The sequence below is a fragment of the Solanum tuberosum genome, unplaced genomic scaffold (genome assembly GCF_000226075.1).
Source record: "Solanum tuberosum cultivar DM 1-3 516 R44 unplaced genomic scaffold, SolTub_3.0 scf00141, whole genome shotgun sequence".
NCBI classification, from domain to species: domain Eukaryota; kingdom Viridiplantae; phylum Streptophyta; class Magnoliopsida; order Solanales; family Solanaceae; genus Solanum; species Solanum tuberosum.
In genome coordinates, this window is record NW_006239075.1 from 441,515 (window position 1) to 451,255 (window position 9,741).

At 34.0% G+C, this 9,741-nt stretch overlaps 2 pseudogenes; both read left to right on the plus strand.

Annotated features, from left to right (window-relative positions):
- The window catches only part of LOC102592928 (tetrahydrocannabinolic acid synthase-like), an 8,379-nt pseudogene extending 6,727 nt beyond the window's left edge, over window positions 1–1,652 (plus strand).
- A 5,795-nt stretch (window positions 1,653–7,447) lies between these two features.
- Window positions 7,448–9,741, plus strand: part of LOC102593265 (cannabidiolic acid synthase-like) — a 3,951-nt pseudogene continuing 1,657 nt past the window's right edge.

A 9,741-nucleotide genomic window follows, 5' to 3' on the forward strand; every position in this document is an offset into this window, starting at 1 on the left:
AAGTCTGGATTACCTACGGTATGTGTTGTCTCATGAGATGGAAACCCCCATGTTTAGTAAGTTAGGGTTTCTAGAAGCAATCTCCTTGACCCTTAACTATGTTCCCACATAGGACCTTAGCTTATTGGATCCACCTAGATAGCTATGTACGAATGGTTACATCTTAGGCAAGTGTTAACCCTCTCTTGTGGGAGTAGAACACCGGATTCCATGTATCTCTCATGGTCTATGTCGGTTATTGCAATATTTCCCTAATGTAAAAGTAAATGAAGGTATGAATGGTGTGAACTCTTACTACGACTTTCTTAAGGGCTTCTACATAGTGTAAGAGAGGGTATGAGACTTTCTCTTGCACATTGCACTTGTGGGATCCTAAGGGATGGTTGTAGTAGTGTTCTCTTGTGATTATGATGATTATGACTTATGTATGTTGAAGCTATGTTATGTATGATCATTATGAATATGGTAAGTTATGATGAAGTGTGATCTTATGTATGTATGCATGAAGTAGGTTGCTTAATGTGATACTTGGCTTTGAATAGGGTTATGGTATTCTATTCCTTTCATTGCACTAGTATTACTTGGGTTGTCTACATGTTGAGATGATATTATGTTGGTTGTACTATGATGCTTACTTTGTGTGCATATTGGATTTACTTGGTAAAAAGCATGTTTTGACTAAAATGTCCTTTTATGCATGTTTCAATGGTTTTTTATGCATAGTAGCCATACTTAGTACGTGTGTTGTATTAACCCATATTTTCTCCTTTTTCCCCAAACATTTAGGTTCGGGCCGTTGAGGATTCAAGCTTACTTCTCAAGTGCTTCCCCAAGTTGGTGAGTCCTCAAGTCCGAGGACAAGACCCTATGATCTAACTTCTATGTTTAGTTCTTTGCTTATGTTGAAAGACATTGTTGTACTTTCCTATTTCTAGACTTCTTATTGATGCAAGGGCTAAGTCCCATTTTCGATACTTCTATGTCTAGATGGTACATTGTGATGAAGTTAGATTCTAACATTTCATATATGAAGTGAAGTTGAACTTCCAAAGTAAAAGTTTGGTCATTTTCTGTGTTTTTATTCTATGATACATGCCATGATGAATGCTAAGGGCTTGTATAAGACCTCTTCGAGGTCGAATACGCTGGTAACGACTAGGAGGTGCTCTCGGGTCGTTACAAGTTTAGTCCTTATGGAGGAAAGTTGAGTGACTTCTCAGAATCTGAAACTCCTTTCCCTCATAGAGCTGGAAATATATTCATGATTGAGTATGCGGTGTATTGGGGAAATATTGAAAATTCTCAAAGTAACATAGCTTGGATTCGAAAGTTTTATGGATACATGGCTAAGTATGTATCAAAATCTCCTAGAGCTGCATATTTCAACTATAGAGATCTTGATTTAGGAATGAACAACAAAGGAAACACAAGCTATGCACAAGCAAGAATTTGGGGAGTGAAATATTTCAAGAACAACTTTGATAGATTGGTGAAAATCAAGACTAAATTTGATCCAACAAATTTCTTTAGGAATGAACAAAGTATTCCTCCTCTATTATCTTAAGCCTAGTTAGGCGTAATTAATTTATATATACTACTATAGTACTGAAAAATAAATGTAGCAAGGATTCGTTCCAAAGATTATGTACGATATATATATATATATATATTGTTTGATTTATGAATATTATTCAAGTTATAAATTCGTGGACTTGTACCTGAGTATGCGTTAATAATAATTAACTCAACACTCATGTGTGGTGCATTTATTAATTATGTGAGTATTAGTTATTTCATTTTTCTCTGTATAAGATAATATATTGATTTGCTCAGAACTTATAAATATATTAGGTAAGCGAGTGTCTAAATTACAAATCAAACAGCGTATTAATTTTATATATGGATGAATAATACTTAATAACTAGCTTCCAAATGTTATATAACTTTTGGAGGAATTAATACATGAATAAATTGCCTTTTTATTTACTTTCTTAATCTTTCATTGTCCAAGGCCAGATTGTCCAAGATACTGAGATCAATAACAACACGTTGTGATTGGATGGTGGGGTACTTGGAATTGACTTACGCTCACCTAAGTAAATTATTTTTATTTTATTTGGATACTTGGCTACTATCTCCTATTAGTAAGGCCTGGATAGATGAGATGAAATCAATAAATATTTTTTGTTTTCATTGAAATTTGAACATAAGACCTCGTAATTTTTTCATACTGTAATGACCTAATTGGTTATTTTTGGAATTCTTTATAAAATAACTGTTTTGCCCCTCCTGATATTGACCCAGAGTCATTTCTGATTGAGTTTTAAAAGTTGGCTTCGAGTGTTGAGTTAAAAGTTGTGAATTTTATAAGTTTTGTGTTTGAAAGGCTAAAGTTGCTTAATAGTGAATTTTGGAGTCTTTTAGAGTTTTGAATGTTGGAATTCCAATTCCGACAATTCCATCAGTCCCAAAATGTGAAAATTGGTCAATGAAAGTTGTCGGTTTCACATTCAAAGTCATTTTGAGGATTTATTTTTTTTTGGAAAATTGTGAAAATTTAGCGTTTGGATTGACTTTGGTCAACATTCAGGGTTCCATTAAATTCGGGGGATGATTTTAGGACTATGTGAAGTCTTGGTTAAATTTTTAGAGATCCTCAGCTTGATTTGACCTTTTAGGCGTTATGTTCATTTCTTGTGACTTTCCTGGATGTTAGATAAAGGAGACCTCGAATTCTTATCATAGTGGTTCTTTTATGTGTGTATATATATATACACACACTACTATAGTACTAAAAAATAAATGTAGCCAGGACGCATTCCAAAGACGGTACGATATATATTGTTTGATTTATGATTTTTTTTTCAAGTAATAAATTGTGTATATATTAAATGTTCTTTATGTTAAAATCGTGACTTGTACATCAGTATGAGTTAATAATACTTAATGCAACACTCAAGGATCGTTTAGTAGCTGGTTAATTAGAATTATGTAGATATTAGTGATGTGATCAGTATTAGTTATTTCATTTTATATATCCTGTATAAGATAAATACCAATTCGCTCATAACATATATGTATATGTATTAGTTAAGCGAGTTTCTAAATTGCAAACCAAACGTCTTATTAATTTTATACATGCACGAATAATACTTAATATAACTGGCTTCCAACCTTTATATAATTTAAAATACTCTTAAATCGTGTTTTCTGCTCATATCTAGACGTATGCTCTTAATGTTTCATGCCATGTTATGGATACACTCTGGTCAACAATCGAATCGGGTAGCTAATTCCGCCTTAAATGTAGGTCGAAGCATGACAAAGTTTCTCAAAAGAGAGTCATAATTTGAATGACTTTATTGATACCAAATTAAATTTAATGATATATGTTGCTCCCCAATATACACACAAGTGTACGCGGTCGCTCAATAATATAGTTTCGTAAAGAAACGAGTTATCGTTCCCAAGGAGCTTATGATCAACTTATATTTAACACTTAACTCTACAACTAAATAAAAGTAACCATTTAAAGATATGGTGATGATTGTTAACTACTATTTCTAATTATTCAGTAAATTAAAAGTAACCAATTTGCGAACGACTTTAAGATGGTGTTTAAGCAAGTAAAAGACAATTCCAGGGCTGCAACATGCAATGAATCTCATGTATCATATTCTTGGCCTAGAACTAATTTCAATTGTCAAGTTACTGGTTTACAAGGTTAATTGTATGAGTCGGGTCTCTCGACCTCTAGTCGCCTACTCCAGTTAGTTGTCTAACTACATCGTTGAGCGGGGATAGCAGGCCTAACTGGCGAGCATTTATATTTCATCCTGTTTCGTTACCAAGCAAGTTGTTCGTCCGGGCATCACTCTTGAACACACATCAACTCATAATAGATGATCGAACTTTCTATATTCGCTGGTCTATCTACCCTCTCCTCTCTCGATTTTAAGAATAGACATAGATTTATCTTATGGTGCGCAAGCATAAAATACTAAAACACGAATATAGAAGTAAATTATATTGACAACCAAGAATTAATTCAAGAACCTTAAATAATCAACATTTAAACCATAGCTACAGCCCTAGAACTAGGGCGTTTAGCCACTCATAATATTTGAAAACCACAAAATACAATTGTTCATGCGATTTTCGGAAATAAGAAGAGTTAGAAAGGTAAAACCTATTACAAACGATGGAACTTGCTCTTGTACACCAAAATAATGTGGAACTCCCTACAAATTAGCCCTAGGAGTCCATTTATAGAAGTTAGGAAAATTAGGGTCGAATTCTAAACCAACTAGGATTCCTATTTAATAAGATTTTCGCTGGAAAAGTCGGACATAAGGTGGGGCGTCGTGCCTGCCAGAGCGCCCGACACCGGTCTCTGAAGTTTCCTCCTTAGCGCGGCGCGCCTGGCAAGCGAGCTGAAGTTGGGGCCTTGGTGCGTTGCGCCTATCAGAGCGCCTGAAAAAGGCCTCTGAAGTTTGGGCCTTGGCGCCTCGCGCCAACCAGTCCGCCTGGCCTTCGGGCTTCCAGCCTTAGTCTTTTTTTTTGCGTTTCTTTGCTCCTTCTTTCTTCGTATCAACTCCAATATCCTTGAGAGTTCTTGAAACAACTAATCAAATGTTTTAGTGCACAATCATCACAAGTTAACAAAAATCAAGCTAATAGTCTTAAAATTATTCTATACTTCAATCAAAACATGGGCAAATCTCGACAACATAGGAATATAAATACGCCTAAGATCAAAATATTTACTCATTACAATTACAAGAATTAATTAGACATTTTACATTCAATGTATGAGAGTAGACTTTGTAATTTACTCAATGTCTTTAACAATTACAAGTCTTCAATATTATATTATACCTTCTCATTTCATATATGATGTGGAGATATTCTGTCTATTTGACTATATCTATGATATTAATAATAATAACACTCATGTTATGACCATAAAATAAAAATAAAAACAAATAATCCACGTTAGCTATGAGGAAGCGTGTGCATCTTCATTCTTCCGTATGAATAAACATGACGATTGACTAGATGTAGTTCATATTAAGTGAATTGTTGGAGTATATATTGACATATTTTTTTAAAAAATATTTAAAAATCGTGTGATTGAAAACAAGTTATTCGGGGATTATTAATTCTCGGTTAAGTTATCATGATAATTGCACTGAGAGTTTACTTTACTTTTTAAAAACTAATATTTAATAATCTATACCACGTGGTCTTAACCTTTGTAACTAATTAAGCTTCTTTAATCCACCCCCCACCCCCCGCCCCGCCCAAAAAAAAAATACTAATTAATTGGTTGTAACTGATTTTCTTAATTAGAGGAGTAATTGAGGATTTTCAGAATACATGGACAATTAATTCTAGAAATTTAAATTAATAAAAGCCCTTAATATTGTAACGACTGGTTCCCGTCCTTATAGAAAAGCGAATGGGGAAAAATTAATTGGTTGGGAAAACTTTTTCGTAGTAACTTGGAATTTTGATTTGGACGAAATCGGAGTCAGTAAGGTCTAGGGAAATCTGGTAACAACTCAGAGATCTAAATATGAAATTGATCACATGAGTAGATAGCTAAGACGTTAAGAAAACCGTACGACTTTAGTAATTGAATTCGGATGAGTAGAAATCCCAAAATTGATATTAGCTTGAACGAGTTTGTTTCTGAGTGTCATATGATGAAGGTGTGTTGTGAAATGGGGGTTTTGGAACTGCTAATTCAACTCACTGTTTCCGTGCAAGCCACTGTGGCGGGCTGGGGGCCGCCATAGCGGGACAATCGCGATTTAAGTCGGAAATAAATCTCAAAAACGTTTTATTCTGCAGTTTTAGACTTTGAGAGCTAGGAGACGATCCCAGGTGAGTTCTTGACCGTTTTTCACCATTCTTGAGGCTAAAGGTAAGATTTTCACTCCTCCAATCCATTTTTCGATCCGTAGAATGTAAATTCATGGGTAATTATCGATGCGGGAGGGTTTTGGAACTGTTTGGATGGCGGGAAAAGCCCTAATTTTGGATATTGGGATCATGTGTTTGATATAGGGTTGATAGTGTTGATTGTATTCCGGGTAGTTAAGTCTTGTTTATTGATCCTATAATTTTATTGATTGTTTGTAGACCAAGAACAAGTGAAAAGATCCGAAAAGGGAAGAATCAAGTTTCTTAGGGGATTCAAGCTTTGTTCGAGGTAGGTGATGGTTGTGATTTCATGTTGTGTGATATGTGTTTGTTCTTGCTTCATTATAATGCATGTATGTATGCGAATGTTGTATTATTGTTTTCACTAATTGTAAATGAGGATAATTGAATAATTGCATGCCATGAATCATGACTTGATTGAATGATTATGAGAATGTACATTGTGAATATGGTTGTGGCTTGTTGAATGGATCGAGTATTACGTTCTGACACACTAACTGGGATCGGTTGCCACGTACCGGCATAAATATTGGAACGGGTGTCAAGATCCGACACACTAACTTGGATCGGGTACCACGTATCGGTACACTAACAATTTAGGTTTGGCTTCCATGAGAGGACCATTGACTTGTCATAACTGTATATCTTGAGAATTGTGAAACTGTACGTGGTTCGTAAGTGATAATTGAAATTGTATATGTTCGGTATATGCATGATTATTATATTGTAATGGCTTATGCATGTTGCACTTAATGAAATAGCCGCGTGATCCTACCAGTACACTGTGGTTGTGTACTGATACTGCACTTGCTCTTTCTTTGTTGAGTATAGGGTATCTTTAGGCGGCTATTAATAGACCTCGCTTAGAAGATCAATGATCGTTTTGAATTCAAGGGTGAGCCAGTTCTTTCGGGCTGCCATGAATTCTCTTTTGTTTATGTCTATATTTTCGGACTTAGACTAGTACTTAGATTTTCCTATGTTTAATTGGGTTGTACCCATTTCCTTAGAATTATGGTTCCTTGTTAGAGTTTTGGTACATTGACTTTCAGGTTCTAGGCGTTATTTCCACATTTGGTTGTTAGACTTTTGTTAGAGTTTATGGGAACCCTTTCTTTCCTTTAGCATTTAAACCTGCTTCCGTATCTTTAAATGTGTAGTATTTTGGTTAAGGTTGCTTAGTTGGGTTGTTGTAATGGTTCTCCCACTGGAGGGTTAGTGTGAGTGCCAATCACAACGATCTAGGTCATGCCAAAGTTGGTATCAGAGCTCTAGGTTCGTTAATCTCATTGTACCAAAATGAGTCTAGTAGAATCTTGCGGAATGGTACAGAGACGTCTGTACTTTTCTTCGAGTGACTATAGGACTTTAGGAAAAACTCATTTCTTTCTACTCCTTTCGTGCTATGACTTGAATCAAATTGGTATCTAGGTGATACAAATTGGTATCGGAATTTCTTCACTCTATGTCGCATCTAGTTAGTAATTGAGTTGTAAAAATGGAAACAACAACACCAGCAATAGAAATTGTGTCCTTGGACATAGGTATGTTTCCATGACTCGTTGTGGACATGTAATGACTAGAGACAAACATGAGGTTTTATTATGTCCTGAAGGTTGAAACTTTCATTCTTCATGGGTATTGAATCTGAAGATTCTTATGATTTTCTTGATTGTCATGAGCTGCTTCATAAGATGGATAAGGTAGAGTGATTTGGCGTTGAGTTTATGATATACCGGTACAAGAGAGACACCAAAATGTGATGGTGGTCTCATGTTGAGTGCCGACTAGTAAATGCACTACTCATGACTTGGGAAACATTTTATAGCTTTCTGTATGGAAAAGTATATACCCCGAACTTTTAGAGGTAGGAGGAGAGATGAGTTCTTGAGTATATCTACATAATATAATTGTTGTAGCCTTCGAGGCAAAAGTTTGTGTTTTATCCAAATATGGTACTCCACTTTGCTTCAGTCTAAAAGAGCAAACTCGTTGCTTGTGAAGTTATTAAGGTCAGATTTACAGAATCAAGCTTATAAGTGACAACATTCAATAAGTTTTGTAAGGGACGACTAGATAATGAACACCATTATTTGGAAAATGCATTTAATATTGTTGTCATATCATGTATGGGTTGCTTAGTAAATGATGACATTATGTTGCGACAATTGAGGTTAGATCTCTATTGCGACTTCCTAGATTGAGTGTATATAAAATGTAGGTCGAAGCATGACACATTTTCTTAGAAGAGAGTCATAATTTGAATGACTTTATTGATACAAAACTAAATTTAATGAAATATTTACTAATTACAATTACAAGAATTAATTAGACATTTTAAATTCAATGTATGAGAGTAGACTTTGTAATTTACTCAATGTCTTTAACAATTACAAGTCTTCACTATTATATTATACCTTCTCATTCCATATATGATGTTGAGATATTCTGTCTATTTGACTATATCAATGATATTAATAATAATAACACTCATGTTATGACCATAAAATAAAAATAAAAACAAATAATCCACGTTAGCTATGAGGAAGCGTGTGCATCTTCATTCTTCCGTATGAATAAACATGACTATTGACTAGATGTAGTTCATGTTAAGTGAATTGTTGGAGTATATATTGACATATTTCTTAAAAAAATATTTAAAAATTGTGTGATTGAAAACAAGTTATCCGAAGATTATTAATTCTCGGTTAAGTTATCATGAGATATATATATATATATATATTTACTTTTTAAAAACTAATATTTAATAATCTATACCACGTGGTCTTAACCTTTGTAACTAATTAAGCTTCTTTAATCCACCCCCCACCCCCCGCCCCGCCCAAAAAAAAAATACTAATTAATTGGTTGTAACTGATTTTCTTAATATTGATGACTTTCTTGAATGTCTTTCTCACAAAATTATGAACTCAAACTCATCACAAGTCATCCACACTCCTAAAAACTCATCATATTCCACCATTTATAACTCCTTTTCAGATCGTAACCTAAGGATAACTTCTAACTTCAAACCATCAATTATTTTCACTCCTATAAACGAATCTCAAATCCAGGTAGCTATACATTGCTCCAAGTTACATGACCTACAAATTAGAATTCGAAGTGGTGGACATGACCAGGGGCGGACCTACAGTGGTTCAAGTGGGTTCATATGAACCCACTTCGTTGAGAAATAACACTGTATATATATGTATATTTAATCAGTTTTTAAAATTTTATATGTATATATTAAATTTTGAACCCACTAACACATGTCTGAAGCTTAGCCGAGTGGTTGAGGGGGTTCAATTCTCCCAGCCAACCCGGGATCGAATCCCCATTGCCACATTTTAGTTTTAATTCATTTTTTTTATATATAAAACGTTCACACCCAATTTTGTCCTCTATATAGGTGTAACTTTTGTCCTTTTAGTTACTTAGAACCTATAAAAAGTAGAACAATTTTTTACTTTTACAATTAAAAGTCCAATAGTCAACAACTTTTGTCCTTTTTGTTTTTATTTTTTTTTTAAAAAAAAACTCAACCAAAAAGGTACTAATCCCTATTATTCTCAATTCTAAAAATCCTTTTGTCTTCTTCTTTGTTGAATGTTTTTCGCTCTTGATTCTAGTCTTTATATATACATATATGATTATTGTGGTTATTTTTTATTTCTTCAACTAAAAAATCCCTTATCATTCTAAAATCAACAAAAATTACAAATAATATTAGGTATATTTCTATGTATTCGATTATGAAATTAAGGTTATAATTATTTTGTTTAATATTTT